The sequence below is a fragment of the Lactuca serriola genome, chromosome 8 (genome assembly GCF_051521515.1).
Source record: "Lactuca serriola cultivar US96UC23 chromosome 8, Lser_US96UC23_V15, whole genome shotgun sequence".
Classification (NCBI taxonomy): domain Eukaryota; kingdom Viridiplantae; phylum Streptophyta; class Magnoliopsida; order Asterales; family Asteraceae; genus Lactuca; species Lactuca serriola.
Window position 1 is genome coordinate 4,029,008 of NC_136415.1, and position 23,315 is coordinate 4,052,322.

Consider the following 23,315-nt stretch of genomic DNA (forward strand, 5'->3'; position numbering starts at 1 on the left):
AAGGATTTTTGATTAGACATGCGCCACGTCATGGCCAGAGGAGTGCCACGTCGTGGCGAACTTGGTTCAGCAACTTTTCCACTTTCGATCCTTGATTTCTTGGGTTGTTGCGGTTCTTCTTCCAATGCCTCCAGGAACTCAGAGATTGCATCTTCTTTATTATCGATGGCCATTATGTGAGATTGGGTCTTTACTTCGGGATTCTTCGGGGACAAATTTTCATGAACTAGAGTGGCTAGTTGACCAAATTGTACTTCAAGGTTATGGATGGAGGCTTGCTGATTCTTTATCAAAGTTTGTTGTTCCATAATGGCAGAATTAGTGGCATCGTGTCTCTTTTCCGAAGCTTCCATAAACTTCATCAAAATGGTCTCTAGGTCGGGTTTCTTCTCGGCTGGTGGCTGCTCCTTTTGATAAAGGCCTCGACCTGTCTGCCTATACTTCTCTTCTTTTTGCTTCTTATACTCTTCATATGGCAGCCACTCCTTCTTCAGTTTCCTCTAGTCCTCATCAAACTTTTCCCCACTAGAGTAGCACACTTGAGCTTTTCTGTTCACAAACTCATCTACATTGCAGTCCTTGGTCAAGTGTGGACCACTGCATCTCTCGCAACCCACTCTTATGGCATGTATCGACTGGTCCATTTATGTTATCCTGCGATCCATATTATTCAGCATGGCCATCACAGCTGCTATTTCTTCAGCTTGGGCCCCTCCACCGCCTTTGATTCCATCTTGCCTCGGGTTGTGGTATTCGCGAGAGTGCTTCGCGAATTATTCAATTAGCTCCTTGACCTCCCTTGGATTTTTTTTTGTCAACAGTCCTTGAGAATCAAGGAGTTGTCTTGTCATCACGTTGACCCCATCATAAAAGATTGACATCTCTTGCTGCACATTTAGGTCATGTTGAGGGCAATTTCTGAGCAAACCCTTGTACCGCTCTCATGCTTCGTATAGTGACTCCCCCGGCTGTTGCTCAAAGTTGGCTATTGCCTTCTTGAGTTTGGCTATCTTGGATGGCGGGAAAACTGGTCCAGGAATTGCTCACGCATTTGAGCCCAAGTAGTGATTGTACCCAGTGGGAGTGCTTTTAACCACTCCTTAGCAGCTCCTTTGAAAGTGATGGGAAGCATCCTAAGCAAGACTGTGTTTCTGTTGACATTTGGGACATTGAAGTAATCCGAAATGTCGTTGACTTCATCTAGATGCTTAAAAGCATCCTTATGATCTTTCCCGAAAAATGGGATGTCCTTCAGTGCAGTCAATATGTGTCCCTTTAGCTCGAATGTGGCAGTGGCAGGTATTGCGGGTTGGACTAAACCGGGACCCACATCTTCTCGGATCCGCTTCTTGTAAGCTCCCATGGACATTTCTTCAATTGCTGCCATCTCGTTCCTTGGCTCATTATCGGGTTCGCTCGTGTGTTCTTCAAATTCCGGCTCGGTATCGCTTTCGAACTCGGGTTGGACGGGTGTATGATCCAAATTCTCACAATTTCTCTTGCACCTCGCTGATGAACTTGACTCTCCTGTCTTCTTTCCTGACTTCTTAGAAAAAGCTGACATCAATTCTTGTAAGGGCGTCTTTTTCTTGTGAAGTGCAGACTCGGGATCTTCAAGTGGTGGCACCAAGTGTGTGTTTGAGCTTCTGGTCATGAACTCCTGCAACTTGCTAAACTAAAAACCTAAAACTGAACTAAAATAAGAAAAACTAACTACAAACTAAAAATTTAGTTTTTTAACTGTCCACGTCGTGGCAGGTATATGGCCACGTCGTGGACTCTGTGATTGACAGAAAAATTTTATTTTGTTGAAAAATTAACTTTTTGTGGTTTTTACTCCACAAGAAGGATCGATTAATTTAATGCAAATAAATAAGCTAAAAACTAAGTCGTTCCCCGGCAACGGCACCAAAAACTTGATGTGCACAAAAGTACTCACTAATTTTAATATTTATAACCTAACAAACTTAACTAACTATGCACTTATAGGCAGTGTACCTAGTCAGATTACAATATAGCTTGGGTAAGTCGGGTGTCGATCATAGGGAACGGTGTTCTAATTAATTTACTTACTATTAAATTAACCTAATTTATTAACAAGTTTAAAAGGGGTTTTATCTGGTTTTACAAGATCAGATGAACTTAAATCAAATTCAATAAATAAAAACACACTCTTGTTTAGTTTGAATCCACTTCTCCCTTATGGCTAGCTAATGATTACGGATTATTAAGTTGGTTTTTAGTTGTATTAGTAATTTAGTTCTAACTTACCAATAATTAACTAATTCATGTCAAACCATGTATGTTCACACATAATTAAACACAAAACTAATTATGAATGTAAATATGCTATGTAAGATTTGTTGTATAAACGCAATTATGATCACAATACACGTTCTCTAGCACAACTAAGCTTTATTTATTCTAATTACTAACTAAGATTGGTCAATCCTAGCTCTAACAATTCAATGTTCACTAAATCATTAGGTAAACAAGTTCATGCAGTTTAATGGTCACTAAGCTACACAGAACATGCAATCAAGCAATTAGAAAAACAAATAATAGCATGCTAGGTTATACAAATCAAACACAAGCAATTTTTACCAACTAAACTTAATCCAATAACATCGAACTATTCATAAGTTTAAAGCTTCATCTAGCTAAACAAGAGTAGCTAGATTCAGCTGCTCATCATAGCAACTAAACCAACACAACTAAAAGTAATGAAAGACATGTTCTTATTTAACTAAAATATAAACCTTTATTCTTTTTGGTGTTGAAAACCTTCTTCCAAAACCCTTCTTTCGTTCTGAATCGTCTCCTGGAACTCTTTCCTTCAGCCAAAAGCTTCTCCCTTTCATAATAATCAGGAGAACTTATATAATCTTCAAAAACCCGCGCCACGTCGTGGCCAGCTGTGCCACGTCGTGGGCTTCAAGTAATCCGTATCCTCCAAGGAAATCCTCTGCGTCGCAATGTCTATCTTCTAGAACACTCGTGCCACGTCGTGAATTTAGTATTTATCGTGGGTTTATTCCTTTCTTGTCTTTTAAGCCTCCCATGTTCCACATATTGTCACTTTTGGTCCCTCTCTTCGAAAATCCTTTATATTGACTGAAAATAACAATTTAAAGTCATAAGTATCATTATTCTAAACATATTATCAATTTATTAATAAAAATGTACTTAAATATTGCCTAAGAATAAGTATAAATATGGCAATATCAGTAGCGGCAGGAAATTCTTTGGCCTTGAATCAGGGTATTCAGGAAGAACAGGTTGTTCCAGCTCGATATCGTCAAGAATTCCTGACTAGTACATGGGAACAGGTTCATCTTCAAAGTAGTTTTTCATTCCAATATTTTTCTATTGGAGCTTCCCTCATTCCTTTTATCGGGCATAATGATGCGAATCGGGCTTTAATGAGTTCTAACATGCAATGCCAAGCAGTCCCTCTTTCTCAGTCCGAGAAGTGCATTGTTGGAACTGGATTGGAAGGCCAAGCGACTCTAGATTTAGGGGCTCTTGCTATAGCCGAACACGAGGGAGAGATTATTTATACCGATACTGACAAGATACTTTTATCAGGTAATGGGGATACTCTAAGGATTCCATTAGTTATGTATCGATGTTCCAACAAAAATACTTGTATGCATCAAAAACCCTAGGTTCAGCGGGGTAAATGCATTAAAAAGGGACAAATTTTAGCGTATGGTGCTGCTACAGTTGGTGGCGAACTCGCTTTGGGGAAAAACGTGTTAGTAGCTTGTATGCCATGGGAAGGTTACAATTTTGAAGATGCAGTACTCATTAGTGAGCGCTTAGTATATGAAGATATTTATACTTCTTTTCACATACGTAAATATGAAATTCAGATTAACCAAGGGTCCGAAAGGGTCACTAATCTAATACCACATTTAGAAGTCCATTTACTCCGAAATTTAGACAAAAATGGAATTGTAATGCTGGGATCTTCGGTGGAAACAGGTGATATTTTAGTAGGTAAATTACCGCCCCAAATGGTGAAAGAATCATCGTATGCCCCCGAAGATAGATTGTTACGAACCATACTTGGCATGCGGGTATATACTTCAAAAGAAACTTGTCTAAAATTACCTATAGGAGGTAGGGGTCGGGTGATTGATGTGAGATGGGTCCAGAGTTCTAAGACAGATGAGACAGAGAAAACAGAAAGTATTCGTGTATATATTTTACAGAAACGTGAAATAAAAGTAAGCGATAAAGTAGCTGGAAGACATGGAAATAAGGGTATCATTTCAAAAATTTTGCCTAGACAAGATATGCCTTATTTGAAAGATGGAAGACCTATTGATATGGTCTTCAACCCATTAGGAGTACCTTCCCGAATGAATGTAGGACAAATATTTGAATCTTCACTCGGGTTAGCTGGGGGTTTGCTAGACAGACATTATCAAATAGCGCCTTTTGATGAGAGATATGAACAAGAAGCTTCGAGAAAACTGGTGTTTTCTGAATTATATGAAGCCAGTAAGCAAACAGTGAATCCATGGATATTTGAACCCGAGTCTCCAGGAAAAAGTAGAATATTTGATGGAAGAACAGGGATCCTTTTGAATAACTTGTTATAATAGGAAAGCCTTATATCTTGAAATTAATTCATCAAGTTGATGATAAAATCCATGGGCATTCCAGTGGGCGTTATTCACGTCTTACACAACAACCCTTTAAAGGAAGGGCCAAGAAAGGGGGACAACGGGTAGGAGAAATGGAGGTTTGGGCTTTAGAGGGGTTTGGCGTTGCTTATATTTTACAAGAGATGCTTACTTATAAATCTGATCATATTAGAGCGCGCCAGGAAGTACTTGATACTATAATCTTTGGAGGAAGAATACCGACTCCTGAAGATGCTCCAGAATCTTTTCGGTTGTTCGTTCGAGAACTACGATCTTTAGCTCTAGAACTGAATCATTTTCTTGTATCTGAGAAGACTTTCTAGCTTAATAGGAAGGAAGCTTAATTGAAATCAAGCAGAAGTTTTCTTCTATGATCGATCGATATACACATCAACAACTCTGAATTGGATTAGTTTCTCCTCAACAAATAAGTACTTGGTCCAAAAAAATCCTGCCTAATGGCGAGATAGTTGGAGAGGTAACAAAACCTTATACCTTTCATTACAAAACCAATAAACCATAAAAAGATGGATTATTTTGTGAAAGAATTTTTGGGCCTATCAAAAGTGGAATTTGTGCTTGTGGAAATTATCGAGTAATCGGAGATGAAAAGGAAACCCTGCAATTTTGTGAACAATGCGGAGTCGAGTTTGTTGATTCTCGGATACGAAGATATCAAATGGGCTACATCAAACTCGCATACCCAGTAATGCGTGTGTGGTATTTGAAACCTCTTCCTAGTTATATTGTGACGCTTTTAGATAAACCTCTTAACGAATTAAAAGACCTAGTATAATGCAGTGTGTGATTTGATCGAAATTCTGATTTTACAAATTCGAAATGAGAAACTGTCATCCCATTTAATCCAATCGGGATGCCCTATACCTGACATGTTTCTTGGTAGGAGTAACATGAAGCTCAGAATTAGGGATGTATTCAAGACGCTCCCCAAAAAGGGAATTGATCTATGGTCGATTTCATAAGAATTTATAGTTAGACCTCGTTAAAAAAAGACTTTTTCTTTTGTGGAATTAAGCAGTTCCTTTTTTAGAAAGAAATTATGTTTAAGTAAGCAAATAGAAAATATGTCATGGTTACAAGAGTCTATCTATCGCGTATAGACTTTAAGGGCATCGTGGCCTAACCGTTGAGGTGAAGTCGAGACCTAAAAGATCAAATGGAACAGTACAATAGACAAGTAAATTCCTTCTGAATTCTAAGGTACTCTCTTTCATTAAGAATTACGGGATTCATCATTCGAGGGGAAGTAAACTACTCAAGAATTTCACATTTCATTTATGTCATAATTGAATAAAGAATTCATAAAATCTAAATAAAAATAATTAAGGAAGACGGAATCCATGAAGTTTTGCTTGGTGTTCACTGGAAACTTGAGTAAGGAGTAGATCTTTTTGGAGTTTTCTAGAATTTGAAAGCGAGAACTCCTTTCTTTTTCTTTTTTTGGTATACCTACTTGAGCCGGATGAAAGGAAACTTTCACGTCCGATTTTGAGGGGGGGGGGGAGATCCTATCCCAATTTTTATTTTGCTAGGCCCATAGATAAAAAAACCTACTTTTTTACGATTACGGGGTTTATTAGAATATGAAATTCAACCCTGGAAATACAGGATCCCCATTTTTTTTACTACCCGGAGCTTCGATACATTTCGAAATCGAGAGATGTCTACCGGGGGAGGTTCTATCAGACAACAATTAGCCAATCTAGATTTACGAATTATTATAGACTATTCATTGGTAGAATGGAAAGAATTGGAGGAAGAGGAACCCACAGGGAACGAATGGGAAGATCGAAAAGTTGGAAGAAGAAAAGATTTTTTGCTTAGACGCATGGAATTGGCTAAGCATTTTATTCGAACAAATATAGAACCAAAATGGATGGTTTTGCGTCTATTACCAGTTCTTCCTCCTGAGTTGAGACCAATCTATCATATAGATGAGGATAAACTAGTGACCTCAGATATTAATGAAATCTATAGAAGAATTATCTATCGGAATAATACTCTTACAGATCTATTAACAACAAGTATAGCTACGCCAGAAGAATTAATAATATCTCAGGAAAAATTGCTACAAGAAGCCGTGGATGCACTTCCTGATAATGGAATCTACGGACAACCAATGAGGGATGATCATAATAGAGTTTACAAGTCGCTTTCAGATGTAATTGAAGGCAAAGAAGGAAGAGTTTGCGAGACTCTGCTTGGTAAACGGGTCGATTATTCAGGGCGGTCCGTGATTGTCATGGGCCCTTCACTTTCATTACATCGATGTGGATTGCCTCGCGAAATAGCAATAGAACTTTTCCAAGCATTTGTAATTCGTGACCTAATTAGAAAACATCTTGCTTCGAACATAGGAGTTGCTAAGAGTCAAATTCGGAAAAAAAACCGATTGTATGGGAAATACTTCAGGAAATTCTGGATGACCATCCTGTATTGCTGAATAGAGCGCCTACTCTGCATAGATTAGGCATACAGACATTCCTCCCCGTTTTAGTGGAAGGGTGCGCTATTTGTTTACATCCATTAGTTTGTAAGGGCTTCAATGCAGATTTTGACGGGGATCAAATGGCTGTTCATGTGCCTTTATCTTTGGAGGCTCAAGCAGAGGCGTGTTTACTTATGTTTTCTCATATGAATCTTTTGTCTCCAACTATTGGGGATCCGATTTTGGCACCAACTCAAGATATGCTTAGTGGACTCTATGTCTTAACGAGTGGAAATCGTCGGGGTATTTGTGTAAATAGGTATAATCCATGTAATCGTAGAAACTATCAAAATGAAGATAATAACTATAAGTATACAAAAAAAGAACCCTTTTTTTGTAATCCCTATGATGCAGTTGGAGCTTATCGGAAAAAATGAATCAATTTAGGTAGTCCTTTGTGGCTGCGGTGGTGACTAGATCAACGCGTTATTGCTGCAAGAGAAGTTCCCATCGAAATTCACTATGAATCTGTGGGGACCTATTATGAGATTTATGGACACTATCTAATAGTACGAAGTATAAAAAAGAAATTCTTTATATATATATATATATATATATATATATATATATATATATATATATATATATATATTCGAACCAGTCTTGGTCATATTTCTCTTTATCGAGAAATAGAAGAAGCCATACAGGGGTTTTGGCAGGGCTGTTGTAATTCTATGCTACCAACGGGAATTCGAGTCTCTCCGGGTTAACTAGGACCATAAGTACATAATTTCTACGTGAATCAAGATCTAGAAAAGGAAGTTTTCCAATCACTGACTCAAGCCCATTGTAAAATTCTACTCAGCGTAATATGGAGGTACTGATGGAGAACGGCCCACTCAGGTCTTTCATAATAAAGTGATAGACGGAACTGCCATGAAACGACTTATTAGTCGATTTATTGATCACTATGGAATAGGATATACATTACATATCCTGGACCAAGTAAAGACTCTGGGTTTCCAACAAGCTACCGCCACATCCATTTCATTAGGAATTGATGATCTTTTAACAATACCTTCTAAAAGATGGCTAGTTCAAGACGCTGAACAACAAAGTTTTATTTTGGAAAAACACCATCATTATGGGAATATACACGTGGTAGAAAAATTACGTCAATCGATCGAAATATGGTATGCCACAAGTGAATATTTGCGACAAGAAATGAATCCTAATTTTCGGATGACCGATCCTTTTAATCCAGTCCATATAATGTCTTTTTCGGGAGCCAGAGGAAATGCATCTCAGGTACATCAATTAGTAGGTATGAGAGGATTAATGTCGGATCCTAAAGGGCAAATGATTGATTTACCCATTCAAAGCAATTTACGCGAAGGACTGTCTTTAACAGAATACATTATTTCTTGTTACAGAGCCCGTAAAGGGGTTGTGGATACCGCTATCCGAACATCAGATGCATGATATCTGACGCGCAGACTTGTTGAAGTAGTTCAACACATTTTTGTACGTCGAACAGATTGTGGCACCGTTCGAGGTATTTCTGTAAGTCCTCGAAATGGAATGATGACGGACAGGATTTTTATCCAAACATTAATGGCCGTGTATTAGCAGATGATATATATATATATATATATATATATATATATATATATATATATATATATATATATATAGGTTCGCGATGTATTGCTACTAGAAATCAAGATATTGGGGTTGGACTTGTCAGTAGATTCATAACTTTTAGAGCACAACCAATCTCTATTCGAACCCCCTTTACTTGTAGGAGTACATCTTGGATTTGTCAATTATGTTATGGCCGGAGTCCAGCTCATGACGACCTGGTCGAATTGGGAGAAGCCATATGTATTATTGCAGGTCAATCTATTGGAGAACCGGGCACTCAATTAACATTATGAACTTTTCATACCGGCGGAGTATTTATAGGGGTACTGCAGAACATGTGCGAGCCCCTTCTAATCGAAAAATAAAATTCAACGAGGATTTGGTTCATCCGACACGTACACTTCATGGATATCCTGCTTTTCTATGTTCTAGAGACTTGTATGTAACTATTGAGAGTGATGATATTATACACAATGTGTGTATTTCGCCCAAAAGTTTTATTTTAGTTCAAAACGATCAATATGTAGAATCAGAACAAGTGATTGCTGAGATTCGTGCGAGAACCTCCACTTTGAATTTGAAAGAGAAGGTTCGAAAACATATTTACTCTGACTCAAAAGGCGAAATGCACTGGAATACTGATGTGTACCATGCACCTGAATTTACATATGGTAATATTCATCTCTTACCAAAAACAAGTCATTTATGGATATTATTAGGGGTGCCCTGGAGATACAGTCTAGGCCCTTGTTCGATCCACAAGGGTCTAGATCAAATGAACGCTTATTCTCTTTCTGTCAAGCCAAGATATATTGCTAACCCCTCAGTAACTAATAATCAAGTGAGACACAAATTTTTTAGTTTGTATTTTTCTGGTAAAAATCAAAAAGGAGATAGGATTCTTGATTATTCAGAACTGAATCGAATGACATGTACGGATCATTCTAATCTCAGATATCCGGCCATTCTCGACGGTAATTCTGATTTATTGGCAAAGAGGCGAAGAAATAGATTTCATCATCCCACTCGAATCGATTCAAGAAGGCGAGAACCAACTAATACCTTCTTCAGGTATCTCAATGGAAATACCCAGAAATGGTATTCTCCGTAGAAATAGTATTCTTGCTTATTTCGATGATCCTCGATATATAAGAAAGAGTACGGGACTTACTAAATATGAGACTCGAGAACTAAATTCAATCGTCAACGAAGAGAATTTGATTGAGTATCGAGGAGTCAAGGTATTTTGGCCAAAATACCAAAAGGAAGTAAATCCATTTTTTTTATTCCCGTTGAAGTCCACATTTTGTCCGAATCTTCTTCCATAATGGTATGGCACAATATTATTATTGGGGCAGATACACAAATCACTTTCAATAGAAGAAGTCGGGTAGGCGGATTGGTCCGAGTGAAGAAAAAAGCAGAAAAAATGAAACTGGTAATCTTTTCTGGAGATATCCATTTTCTTGGAAAGACAAATAAGGCATTCCGATTGATATCGCCAGGAGGGGGAAAACCAAATTCCAAAGAATACAAAAAATTGAAAAATTGGCTCTATATCCAATGAATGAACTTTCCAGGTATGAAAAAAAGTATTTTGTTTTGGTTCAACCTGTAGTCCCATATAAAAAATGGATGGTATAAATTTAGGAAGACTTTTCCCGCCGGATCTCTTGCAGGAAAGTGATAATCTACAACTTCGAATTGTCAATTATATCCTTTATTACGACCCAATTCTTGAAATTTGGGACACAAGTATTCAATTAGTTTGGACTTCTTTAGTGTTGAATTGGGACCAAGACAAAAAAATCGAAAAGGCCTGTGCTTCCTTTATTGAAATAAGGACAAATGGTTTGCTTAGATATTTTCTAAGAATCGACTTAGCTAAGTCACCTATTTCTTATACCGGAAAAAGGAACGATCTGTCGGGTTCATGATTGATCTCTGAGAATGGATCAGATCGCGCTAATGTCAATCCATTTTCTTCCATTTATTCCTATTCCAAGTCAAGGATTAAAGAATCCCTTAATCCAAATCAAGGAACTATCCATACGTTGTTGAATCGAAATAAGGAATCTCAATCTTTTATAATTTTGTCATCATCCAATTGTTTTCGAATAGGCCCATTCAACGATGTAAAATCTCCCAATGCGATAAAAGAATCAATCAAAAAGAAACCCCTAATTCCAATTAGGAATTCGTTGGGCTCATTAGGAACAAGTTTTCCAACTTATAATTTTGATTTATTTTCCCATTTAATAACCCATAATCAGATCTTGGTAACTAACTATTTGCAACTTGACAATTTCAAACAGATTTTTCAAATACTTAAATATTATTTACTGGATGAAAATGGTCAAATTTATAATCCCTATTCATGCAGTAACATCATTTTGAATCCATTCCATTTGAATTGGTATTTTCTCCATTACAATTATTGTGAAGAGACATCTCCAATCGTTAGTCTTGGGCAGTTTCTTTGTGAAATTGTATGTATAGCAAAAAAAAGGACCGCATTTAAAATCGGGTCAAGTTCTAATTGTTCAAGTTGACTATGTGGTAATACGATCAGCTAAGCTTTATTTGGCTACTCCAGGAGCAACTATTCGTGGACATTATGGGGAAATCCTTTACGAAGGCGATACATTAGTTACATTTATATATGAAAAATCAAGATCTGGTGATATAACGCAAGGTCTTCCAAAAGTGGAACAGGGGTTAGAAGTGCGTTCGATTGATTCAATATCGATGAATCTCGAAAATAGGATTGAGGGTTGGAACAAATCTATAACAAAAATTCTTAGAATTCCTTGGGCATTCTTGTTTGGTGCTGAACTAACTATAGTGCAAAGTCGTATCTCTTTGGTTAATAAGGTCCAAAAGGTTTATCGCTCCCAGGGGGTGCAGATACATAATAGGCACATAGAAATTATTGTATGTTAAATAACATCAAAAGTTTTGGTTTCAGAAGATGAAATGTCTAATGTTTTTTCTCCCGGAGAACTAATTGGATTGTTGCGAGCAGAACGAATGGGATGCGCTTTGGAAGAAGCGATCTGTTACCAAGCCGTCTTATTGGGAATAACAAGAGCATCTATGAATACTCAAAGTTTCATGTCCGAAGCAAGTTTTCAAGAAACTGCTAGAGTTTTAGCAAAAGCAGCTCTCCTGGGCTGTATCGATTGGTTGAAAGGCCTGGAAGAAAACGTTGTTCTAGGGGGTGGGTGATACCTGCTGGTAGCGGCTTCAAAACACCTTCAAGCGAACCTAACAACATTGCCTTTGAACTCCAAAAAAAGAATCTATTTGAGGGGGAAATGAAAGATATTTTGTTCTACCATAGAAAATTATTTGATTCTTGCCTTTCAAATAAATTCCATGATACACAAGAAAAATCATTTTTTTAGGATTTAATGATCTCCAAGAGCAGATTCACTCCTTTCTTTTATCTTTTATAAAGGATCTGTTGGTCCAGTCATTTGATTTGGTAATAGTAATAAAAAAAATAACAAATAGAAAAGAATAATGGCTTGGGCTGTGTATCTACGCCAATCTATGGTATAAAAGAAGGTTTCATCAGAACAATTATTTATTTCAGGGTACCTCTCTTTTTTTTTTCAAAAGGGGGAGGCAGTATGGGGAGAAATGACAAGAAGATATTGGAACATTAATTTAGAAGAGATGATGGAAGCAAGAGTTCATTTTGGCCATGGTACTAGGAAATGGAATCCTAAAATGGCACCTTATATCTCTGCAAAACGTAAAGGTATTCATATTACAAATCTTACTAGAACTGCTCGTTTTTTATCAGAAGCTTGTGATTTGGTTTTTGATGCAGCAAACAGAGGAAAAAAATTCTTAATTGTTGGCACTAAAAATAAAGAAGCTGATTCAGTAACATGGGCTGCAATAAGGGCTCGGTGTCATTATGTTAATAACAAATGGCTCGGTGGTATGTTAATGAATTGGTCCACTACAAAAACAAGACTTCATAAGTTTAGAGACTTGAGAACCGAACAAAAAACAGGGGGGCTCGACTGTCTTCCGAAAAGAGATGCGGCTATGTTGAAAAGACAGTTATCTCATTTGCAAACATATCTGGGTGGGATTAAATATATGACAGGGTTACCCGATATTGTAATCATCGTTGATCAGCACGAAGAATATACGGCCCTTCAAGAATGTATCACGTTGGGAATTCCAACAATTTGTTTAATCGATACAACTTGTGACCCCGATCTCGCAGATATTTCGATTCCAGCCAATGATGACGCTATATCTTCAATCCGATTAATTCTTAACAAATTACTATTTGCAATTTGTGAAGGCCGTTCTGGCTATATAATAAATCCGTGATTAATAATAAGATAAATAACTTATTTCATTTCGGAACCTTCATAGATTTATCGAATCGGTTACTATTTATGAATCTCAAAAATAGAGATAAAAATAACAAGGGATAGAATTTGATTAGTTGGTATTCAAAATATATGATTCAAGTAGTCAAGTCGAGAAAGAGATGGTTGAATCAAAATAATTTTGTTTAAAATTCTATTTTTGTCAGAAGGCAATATGAATGTTCTATCATGTTCCATCAACACACTAAATGGGTTATACGATATATCTGGTGTGGAAGTAGGCCAACATTTTTATTGGAAAATCGGGGGTTTCCAAGTCCATGGCCAAGTACTTATTACTTCTTGGGTTGTAATTGCTATCTTATTAGCTTCAGTCACTCTAGCCGTTCGGAACCCACAAACCATTTCGACCAGCGGTCAGAATTTCTTCGAATATGTCCTTGAATTTATTCGAGATGTGAGTAAAACTCAAATTGGAGAAGAATATGGTCCTTGGGTTCCTTTTAGTGGAACTATGTTTCTATTTATTTTTGTTTCTAATTGGTCAGACGCCCTTTTACCTTGGAAAATCATACAATTACCTCACGGGGAGTTAACCGCCCCCACGAATGATATAAATACTACTGTTGCTTTGGCTTTACTCACATCAGTGGCATATTTCTATGCGGGTCTTAGCAAAAAAGGATTAGGTTATTTCGGTAAATATATTCAACCAACTCCAATTCTTTTACCTATTAATATCTTAGAAGATTTCACAAAGCCCCTATCACTTAGTTTTCGACTTTTCGGAAATATATTAGCCGATGAATTAGTAGTTGTTGTTCTTGTTTCTTTAGTACCTTCAATGGTTCCAATCTCTGTCATGTTCCTTGGATTATTTACAAGTGGTATTCAAGTTCTTATTTTTGCAACTTTAGCTGCGGCTTATATAGGTGAATCCATGGAGGGCCACCATTGACTAGTTTTCTAAATAGTCTTTTTTTAGTTTAACCTAAGGGAATGTTGTGTGGCTAAAAAAAATTGACTTAGGGAATGAAAATACCCAACTACACTATATATGATCTAGAGTAATAGAAAAAAAGATTACAATATTGATATTAGAGTAGAGAATAAAAAAAGGAAAGAGATCTCAAAGATCTTTTTCCTAAAATTCCTATTTGGTGCATTTATATCATAATCATACTTTCCCCTCAATGAATATTGAGTTTAGATTGGTCATCGAATCCGAATATGAACTATTTGGAGTCGTAATTTGACGAAGAAGTCCTGTACGATGTGTGATTAAATAAAAAAAGGATTTTCTAGGGAATGATTCCCCCTTTTTAGTTGATTTTATTCAACGATTGACCAAACGAAAATATTAATAAATAATAAATTGTACGAACGTATATCAATCAAATCAATTTCTATGCAATGATTCGGCCCAATCAATTTATCCATTTATTATCTTATCAATTTAGGTTGCGTGATAATGATAAAAAAGGGAAAGGATAATTTCTAAAAAAGGGGATTTATAAAGGATAATTTCGAACTAGGTATATGGAATTGAATGGCTATAAGTTAACTCTTGTCAAGGGTTAGACGCATCCTTATCAAATCAGCTTGAATTAAAGATTAGGGAAGAGTTGGTTTACATTGTGGAAGAAAGACATGTATATGTGATATTAGATATTGACTAGTTATATATGAGCTAAAGATATATCTAATTTCCCCTACTAATCGAATGTGAATGTAGATGGGGATTCTATATATATAAGTCCTTCTGTCTCATCTGTGACTGTGAGTTCAATGAATAAACGGATGAAGTCAATAAAAAAAATCAAAGAATTCAAAAAGCGTTTTGGGACAAAGAAACGGAAAAACTAAAGTTGTATGGATTCACAAAGACTTTCTCGAGAGAAACTAAAAAAGAGATATCAAAGTCGTTTTGATGATTCAAGAATGTTATTACTTAAATTCAAAGTTCGTAGTTACTTCGACTGTATGGATTGTAGCAATGGAATCATTAAATCATAGTTCATTGGTTGAATGTATCATTAACCATTTTTTTTGGTACGAGGAACTTATCATGAATCCACTGATTTCTGCCACTTCCGTTATTGCTGTTGGATTGGCTGTAGGGCTTGCTTCTATTAGACCTGGAGTTGGTCAAGGTACTGCTGTGGGTCAAGCTGTAGAAGGTATCGCGAGACAGCTCGAGGCGGAGGAAAAAATACGAGGTACTTTATTACTTAGTTTAGCTTTTATGGAAGCTTTAACCATTTATGGCCTGGTTGTAGCATTAGCACTTTTATTTGCGAATCCTTTTGTTTAATATTCGAAATATGAAAAATCAAAATTTTTCATATTTTATTGCCTTGGACTTGTGCTTTGCTTTTTCGAATTAAATAAAGATTTCATTCCTAGAATTACTTATTCGTTGAGAAAATAACCCACGAGAAGGGATGATTTGCGGATGAGGAATTAGCATACCAACTTGCTTTCATCCTTCCCGTTCGTGTTCATAGGCCTTTTTTAGTTTTTAAGAGGGGTTGCAACCAAGGAGGTAATTCATTATTTCTAAATCGAATAAAAAATCTATTCTATTTAGAAAGTAGGAAACTAGCAATATCAATATATATAAGAGGGCAAAGTAATACAAAAAGAACTCTGTTCGATTTTTTAATCTATCTATACGAGGAGATCATATGAAAAATGTAACCGATTCTTTCGTTTCTTTGGGCCACTGGCCATTCGCCGGGAGTTTCGGGTTTAATACCGATATTTTAGCAACAAATCTAATAAATCTAAGTGTCGTGCTTGGGGTCTTGATCTTTTTTGGAAAGGGGGTGTGTGCGAGTTGTTTATTTCAAGAATTGGCTGGATCCAACCAGATGTACTTTTTCTGTTATAACTAGGAAAGTTATACCTAATAAAGAAGGGTGCATGATCTCGCGAATTACTTCTGAATAAATTCAGAAATCATATGTAAGAACTATAGCAGTTCGTAATTTATTGGAAAATCCACTTTGATTCTCTATCAACCAATAATGTGGGACCGTTCACATGGTTATAGCTAAACTGTTTGAAGTCCAGACGTAGCATGGTACTCTTTCGACCACTATGTTAATGTTAATATAGAGATGGTTTCAAAATAAAGATTTTATCAATATAGAACACTCATATCGATAAAATGATTTGAAATACTTAATTGGGGATTTTATTCCCTTTTTTAGCCAATGCTAAATCGATGACCTAGGTATTGTGTATAAAGTAAGAAAAACTTCTTGGATTAAAAAAAGTAAACAACTTTGCTGACAATTACATATTTTTTGTTTGGTCAGAAGAGTCCTCCGAATATTTTGGTCTTGGATTAGTGATTCCTTTTGATATTTTGATTTCATTTTGGAATATGACAAGAGAATAGAGGATAAGCTCATTACATTAACAATAAAGATATGAGAATTTACATTGAGCGTGAGAGCCAAATGAATCGAAAGATTCATGTTTGGTTTAGGAAGGGATCATGGAATTTTTGAAATGAATGGAAAGATAATCTACTTTCATTAAGTGATTTATCAGATAATCGAAAACAGAGAATCTTGAATACTATTAGAAATTCAGAAGAATTGTGCGAGGGGGCCATCAAACAGTTGGAAAAAGCCCGGGCTCGCTTACGGAAAGTAGAAATAAAAGCAGATCAGTTTAGCATGAATGGATACTCTGAGATAGAGCGAGAAAAATTGAATTTGATTGATTCAACTTATAAGACTTTGGAACAACTAGAAAATTACAAAAATGAAACTATAAATTTTGAACAACAAAAAGCGAGTAATCAAGTCCGACAACGGGTTTTCCAACAAGCCTTACAAGGAGCACTAGGAACTCTGAATAATTGTTTAAACAGCGGGTTACATTTACGTACTATCAGTGCCAATATTGGCATATTGGGGGTGATGAAAGAAATAACGGATTAGTCCTTCTACTTTAGGCATTATTTTTGATTTATTTTTTTTTCCAAAAAAGAATTAAGAAATACTCATGGTAACCATTTAAGCTGACAAAATTAGTAATATTATTCGTGAACGTATTGAGAAATATAATAGAGAAGTAAAGATTGTAAATACCGATACCGTACTTCAAGTAGGTGATGGCATTGCTCGTATTCATGGTCTTGATGAAGTAATGGCGGGTGAATTAGTATAATTTGAAGAGGGTACAATAGACATTGCTCTTAATTTAGAATCAACTAATGTTGGTGTTGTATTAATGGGTGATGGTTTGCTGATACAAGAAGGGAGTTCTGTAAAAGCAACAGGAAGAATTGCTCAGATACTAGTGAGTGAGGCCTATTTGGGTCGTGTTATAAACGCGCTGGCTAAACCTATTGATGGTAGAGGTGAAATTTCATCTTCTGAATATAGGTTAATTGAATCACCCGCTCCAGGGATTATTTCTCGACGTTCTGTATATGAGCCTCTTCAAACATGGCTTATTGCTATTGATTCAATGATTCCGATAGGACATGGTCAGCACGGATTAATTATTGGGGACAGGCAGACCGGTAAAATAGTAGTAGCAACAGATACAATTCTAAATCAACAAGGCAAAAATGTAATATGCGTTTATGTAGCTATTGGTCAAAAATCATCTTCTGTGGCTCAAGTAGTGACTAATTTCCAGGAAATGGGCGTGATGGAATATACCATTGTGGTAGCCGAAACGGCGGATTCCCCTACTACATTACAATACCTCGCTCCTTATATAGGAGCAGCTCTGGCTGAATATTTTATGTACCGTGAACGATACACTTCAATCATTTATGATGATCCCTCTAAACAAGCCCAAGCTTATCGCCAAATGTCTCTTCTATTACGAAGAGCGCCTGGGTGCGAAGCTTATCCAGGGGATGTTTTTTATTTCCATTCACGCCTTTTGGAAAGAGCTGCTAAATTAAGTTCTCTTTTAGGTGAAGGAAGTATGACCGCTTTACCAATAGTGGAAACCCAATCGGGAGATGTTTCGGCTTATATTCCTATTAATGTCATTTCGATTACTGATGGGCAAATATTCTTATCTGCTGATCTACTCAATGCTGGAATCCGACCCGCTATTAATGTGGGGATCTCTGTTTCCAGAGTGGGGTCTGCAGCTCAAATTAAAGCTATGAAACAAGTAGCCGGTAAATTAAAATTGGAACTGGTACAATTCGTAGAATTAGAAGCTTTTGCACAATTTGCTTCTAATATTGATAAAGCTACTCAGAATCAATTGGCAAGAGGTCAACGCTTATGTGAATTGCTTAAACAATCCCAATCCGCCCCTCTCGGGGTAGAAGAACAGGTACTGACTATTTATACCGGAACAAATGGTTATCTTGATTCATTAGAAATTGGACAGGTAAGGAAATTTCTTGTTGAGTTACGTACTTACTTAAAAACCAATACACCGCAGTTTCAAGAAATAATATCTTCTACCAAGACATTCACCGAGGAAGCAGAAGCCATTTTGAAAGAAGCTATTAAGGAACAGAGGGAATGTTTTATACTTTAGGAACAAGCAGCCTAAACAAATTGATCACCCTTTTCAATAATTTTTTAAATAAAATAAAAAGGGTACTCAAGCGTTTCGGAGTCAAATCATTCAAAATTTATTTTTTGATATCTAAATCTAAAAAAATATCTGGAAAAATATTGCGTCCAATAGGATTTGAACCTATACCAAAGGTTTAGAAGACCTCTATCCTATCCATTAGACAATGGACGCTTTTCATTGCGATTTTTTAGTAGTTTTACTTTCTGATCTTTTATTTGAAAAAATACGAATCTAATATAGTAGGATTTTTGTAAGAAAATTGTTTAAATTGTATATTCAATGATGAATGATGTATTAATTAGAGTCTATTAGAGTATTTAATAATATATAAATATAGTAAGATAATAGAATAAATCTATAAGTAGAGGCTATAGAGCGGGTAGCGGGAATCAAACCCGCATCGTTAGCTTGGAAGGCTAGGAGTTATAGTCGACGTCGATTCATCATTTTTAATGTCTCTAATTCAAAACCGAACATGAAACTTTGGTTTCATTCGACTCCTTTATGGAAAATAGATAAATTGCTAGATTTCAGATGTGAACCAACTTACAAAAAAAAAAAATGGTACCCATAACATCTATGTCAGCTTTTTGTTTGAATATATTCAATTCAAAACGACTCGCTTTATAGATGATCCCTCTAGAAGAAGGCAATTCTAACAATCTTTCTAGTTACTTCGTTCTTTATTTCTATTTGAGAGGGTCCTAAGGAAAAGGATTTTATTTCCACCGAGCTAAAATAATATGTCGATGTCTCTAGTAAACTAAAGATATTCTTTAATAGCTATTTTGCTTCAATTTATTCGCTACAAATGCAAACAAAAATTGAAGATTTAGTTACGATTAAAAATTAGAAATCTACTTTTCAATCTTCATCCATTGATTCTTTATTCATACTCATTCAATTGGAAGTATTGATCCAATTTTAAAATTTTGTTTCGCAATTTTATAATCCAAGTTTTCATTTTTTAATTGACCTTTGGATAAAAACCCGAAAATTTATATTTTTCCTTGAATGTGTCATTGAAAGGTAAAGGATTGAATCCTTTTAATGAAATAAAGTTTTTGATCGGAATTTGAATCAAACCGAAAGACCCTTTAACTATTAAGGGGGTTAATAGAACGAATCACACTTTTACCACTAAACTATACCCGCTACAGTGCAAATTATTATATATAAATGGACCTTTTGTCGAGGCACTTCTGTCTATGTGTAGATGGACTTCTTATACTTATATAAGAACTAGGTATATATCTTGTTATATAGATATATTTTACCTAGATAGTAAAGTGACCCGTTTAGGAATTCCATGAACCAAGCCCTTTTCTTTTAACTCAGTGGTAGAGTAATGACATGGTAAGGCGTAAGCCCTCGGTTCAAATCCGATAAGGGGCTTTGTATTTTTTTCTGTCATAGTATTCATATTTGAAAGAAGAATAGCGATATTATTAATAGTAATAAAAAAATAGTAATAAAAAAGTAACCAACTGTATACTATTATCGTCTAATGAGTTATAGTATATTAGTTGTTAGAGTATATTAGTTATAGTTATCACGAATAATGATAAGTCATCTGTTGAATCATCAAATCTTCCTATTTTCAATTAGGCCAATGAAATCCATTGTAAAGATTATAGATCAATCAAAGAAAAATAAGTGGACCTGAGCCATTGAATCATTACTATATCCGCTATTCTGATATTCAAATTCAATAGAGATGAAATTGGAACAAGTTGAGCTTTTATTTATTTTCATTTCTTTGGACTCCGCAAGAATTTGTCGATATTTCCAATTCAATCGTCTTGTTCCTAGATGTTCTATAGGAATAAATTGTCTTTTGGTTCCTTCATGGAGAACCTTTTATTCTAAGTCAAAAGATAAGAAAAATTTTCACTATCTTTCTTTGATTACAGGATCAAGATTAATTTATATCTATATAATATTTCTATATTTAGATTTACAGCTATGAGATCGCGGCTTGATAAAAATTTCCATTTCGTTGCATCCAAGATTTTTGTTCTGACAATCGTATGAAGAATGGATGCGAGAAAAAGACTCTCATTCCCAGTTTCCTATTTATTTTATTGAATATTGTTATTGTATTGAGTATTGAAGTGAAGTAAAAAAATTGGAAACTCTCTCTTTTCTAACAGAGAAAAAGAAATAGAAAAAGATTAGTAATTTACTATACATAACATAAAAATTAGAAGAATTTAGAAAGAGAGTTCTTTTTCTTAATCTCATAAACAAGATCTAAGAATCCATTTAGTTGATGGAAGAAGAGGGAGGGGGGGGGGGGGCAGGGCTGAGGATCAACCGGTAGTGGGCAAGGGGGTTGCTTTTTCCTTGAACAGTTCTTTCAAAAAATGAATCTATCTGATTGATGAGTCATAAGAAGACAATTCATGATTCAGATGCTTAATAATAAGAAGGAATAATCAAATTGAATTCACCGATGTACCTGGGTGGTCAATTTATGGGCCAATAAAGGATTTTTATCTTCGAAACCCATTGGAAGGGGTAGTGCACGAGAAAAAATCATGCAAAAATGATCGACTCTTTGGACGCCCCGAAAATACTATGAGGTGTTCGGAAATGGTCGAAGTAGTTGAATAGGACGATTACAATGACTATAGCCCTTGGTAAAGTTACCAAAGACGAAAATGATTTGTTTGATATTATGGATGACTGGTTACAGAGGGACCGTTTCGTTTTTGTAGGCTGGTCCGGCCTATTGCTCTTTCCTTGTGTCTATTTCGCTGTAGGGGGTTGGTTCACAGGTACAACCTTTGTAACTTCATGGTATACCCATGGATTGGCCAGTTCCTATTTGGAAGGCTGCAATTTCTTAAATGCCGCAGTTTCTACTCCTGCGAATAGTTTAGCACATTCTTTGTTATTACTATGGGATCCTGAAGCACAAGGAGATTTTACTCGTTGGTGTCAATTAGGCGGTTTTTGGACTTTTGTTGCTCTCCATGGCGCTTTCGGACTAATAGGTTTCATGTTGCGTTAATTCAAACTTGCGCGATCTGTTCAATTGCGACCTTATAATGCAATCGTATTCTCTGGTCCAATTGCTGTTTTTGTTTCTGTATTCCTGATTTATCCACTAGGTCAGTCTGGTTGGTTCTTTGCGCCTAGTTTTGGTGTGGCAGCTATATTTCGATTTATCCTCTTTTTTCAAGGATTTCATAACTGGACATTGAACCCATTTCATATGATGGGAGTTGCAGGTGTATTGGGCGCTGCTTTGCTATGCGCTATTCATGGTGCTACCATAGAAAATACTTTATTTGAAGATGGTGATGGGGAAAATACGTTCTATGCTTTTAACCCAACTCAAGCTGAAGAAACTTATTCAATGGTCACTGCTAATCGTTTTTGGTCCCAAATCTTTGGGGTTGCTTTTTCCAATAAACGTTGGTTACATTTCTTTATGTTATTTGTACCAGTAACTGGTTTATGGATGAGTGCTCTTGGAGTAGTCGGTCTGGCCTTGAACCTACGTGCCTATGACTTCGTTTCTCAGGAAATTCGCGCGGCGGAAGATCTTGAATTTGAAACTTTCTACACCAAAAATATTCTCTTAAATGAAGGTATTCGTGCTTGGATGGTGGCTCAAGATCAGCCTCATGATTATTAAAAAACACACTATATTTTTCCGAATGTTCCGTTTAAGCACCAATTTTTAATAAGTTCTGAAAAACCACCAGTTTTTGGTAAAATGCTTCAGTGCGACCACTGTTACATGTTATGTGTTTTGTTAATTATGAAAAAAACACTATATTTTTCAAAAGTTCAGTTTAACCACCAATTTATAGGTGGTTTTTTAGCACAAATGAAAATTGGTGGTTTTATTTAGCATGAATGCAAGTTATAGTGTTCACGGTAAAACTTTTATCCAAAAATGGATGGTTTTTTTAGCACAATTTAGTGGTTAAACCAAGAAAAATCACAAAATATAGTGTTTTGTCGTAATTAGCCCTTCATTTTAAACCACTTCTACTCACCACTCTATAACACCTTTAAATTACAACCCGGAAATTTCATTTTAAGTTAAATAATCATCAAACAAACAATTTCATTTTTCCCAAAACCATGACAACATAAAATAATTTAGTTGTGTAATCCATGATACATACAAAATCATCATCAGAGTCATAATCCCAAAATCACTAGTGCGGAAAATCCATGGTGTGATGCGATACGATCAAGCCGACCCTTTCCCCTTCGAGCTAGAAGTACTTGAAACAAAAACTGAAAGCCGTAAACACAAAGCTTAGTGAGTTCCCCCATCATACCACATACCATACAATACCATACTGCCTAGTATATCAGGGTGCTGGCCTACCCCTTCGGTCTCTTTCAACCAGTAACCGCCTAATATATCAGGGTGCTGGCCTACCCCTTTGGTTTCTTTCAATCGGTACCTGCCTAGTATATCATGGTGCTGACCTACCCCTTCTGTCTCTTTCAACCGGTTATGAGACTATTTCACCCCTACCCCTACCACATAATAGCATACATAATCATACTGCCAGGCATATTTGGGTGCCTGACCTATCCCTTTGGTCGTATTGGCCGGATACAAGGTCTATTTCACTCCTCTACCACTATCACATAATACCATAG

The 23,315-nt window shown here is 36.1% G+C and overlaps 2 non-coding genes across 2 annotated transcripts; one reads left to right on the plus strand and one right to left on the minus strand.

Annotated features, from left to right (window-relative positions):
* The first annotated feature begins 897 nt into the window (after positions 1 to 897).
* LOC145071924 (small nucleolar RNA R71) lies at positions 898 to 1,004 on the plus strand. The gene has a single exon (XR_013690885.1). It is a non-coding gene; the product is annotated as a small nucleolar RNA R71 (small nucleolar RNA).
* A 17,775-nt stretch (positions 1,005 to 18,779) lies between these two features.
* Positions 18,780 to 18,851, minus strand: TRNAR-UCU (transfer RNA arginine (anticodon UCU)). Its single transcript has one exon. It is a non-coding gene; the product is annotated as a tRNA-Arg (tRNA).
* Between the last annotated feature and the right edge of the window lie 4,464 nt (positions 18,852 to 23,315).